Source organism: Alosa pseudoharengus, unplaced genomic scaffold, assembly GCF_046254945.1.
Source record: "Alosa pseudoharengus isolate Yale_2024_CS ecotype anadromous, Long Island Sound unplaced genomic scaffold, YU_APseudo_1.1 YU_APseudo_1.1_scf_5, whole genome shotgun sequence".
NCBI lineage: Eukaryota > Metazoa > Chordata > Actinopteri > Clupeiformes > Clupeidae > Alosa > Alosa pseudoharengus.
The window spans coordinates 41,092,812-41,093,561 of NW_027468837.1; positions in this window are offsets into that span (position 1 = coordinate 41,092,812).

Genomic DNA, 750 nt, shown 5'->3' on the forward strand with positions numbered 1-750 from the left:
GTTTGTATACCCCTGCAATCTATCTCTGTCTGTGTGTGAGTGTAGGGGTGTGCATGTGTGCGTAAATGTGTGTGTGTGTATGTGTGTGTGTGTGTGTGTGTGTGTGTATGTGTGTGTGTGTGTGTGTGTGTGTGTCTGTGTGTGTGAACCCCTGCTATCCATCTCTGCTGCAAGCAGATGATTTCTGCAGTTCTAGCTCTTCCTCTATCTCTGATCCCGGTGGGGGTTTTGGTGTGTGTGTGTGTGTGTGTGTGTGTGTGTGTGTGTGTGTGTGTGTGTGTGTGTGTGTGTGTGTGTGAGGAAAGAGAAAACTCCGTCTCTGACTTGCAGCCCAAAGTCATGAGGAGGCACAAGTCTCACTACTCTCAACTCTCTTCTTAGCCTGTGAAGTCCACACACACACACACACAAGCGCGCGCACACACACTCACATGCACAAGCGTGCACACGCACAAGCGTGCACACACACACACACACGCACACATACTGTGCTGTAAAGTTCCTGATTCAGATAATCTCACGAGAGATATGACAGCGCTGGCATTACATGGGTATTAAGTCGCTGTGTGTGTGTGTGTGTGTGTGTGTGTGTGTGTGTGTGTGTGTGTGTGGTATGAAGTTGCTGTGTAGGGTATATTTTGTTATATACAATACAGATTGTGTAATCGTATATAATGGGCTAAAGAAGTGATTGTGTAGATGAAGGAGCTTCATCACTAGATGGACGTCTCTGTGTGACCCAATTAACTG